Source organism: Coenobita brevimanus, unplaced genomic scaffold (assembly GCF_032717465.1).
Source record: "Coenobita brevimanus isolate Jiangsu-jjx unplaced genomic scaffold, ASM3271746v2 jjx.HiC_scaffold_2569, whole genome shotgun sequence".
Lineage (NCBI taxonomy): Eukaryota > Metazoa > Arthropoda > Malacostraca > Decapoda > Coenobitidae > Coenobita > Coenobita brevimanus.
The window spans coordinates 18,954-19,589 of NW_027643510.1; positions in this window are offsets into that span (position 1 = coordinate 18,954).

The window sequence follows — 636 nt, forward strand, 5'->3', positions numbered from 1 at the left end:
GTATAGTGATGCATAGGTTCACTACTAGAATGTTGTTGCTCCATTCTCTGATTTTCCTCTTGACCTTGTTGTGTTCTTATTATAGTTTTAATCTGTTTCAAGGTTAGTTGGCATACTACATCTATGTCTTCTTTTTCTGCTGCACTCTTGGCTAGTTCATCAGCTCTTTCGTTCCCTGGTATTCCAACATGGGATGGTATCCATGTGAATGATATGAATCTACCCGATTGCTTGAGCTGATGCAGGACAGCTCTACACTGGAAGACTACGTCTGCCAGTGCAGGTGCTGTGCTCTTAAGGGACTCCAGTGCTCCTCGGCTGTCTACGAAGAAGCACACGTCTCCTTCACCTCCTGTGATCTCCCTGAGGCCGTATAATATTGCATATAGCTCTGCCTGAGTGGAAGACACGTTGTTGCTTATTCTAAAATTTATTTCGCTCTGTACACATGCACTGTCTGCTTTATCTAATATTACGATCCCACACCCTGCTCTGCCATCCTCTCTGACCGAACCATCGCAGTAGACGTGAGCAGTGTTTTCATTGTAGAGTTTATTTATTTGGTTTTGTGCATGTGTCCTTAACACACCTACAGCATAACATTCTTTCTTTTTCTGTAGTGGAGATATGCTCACC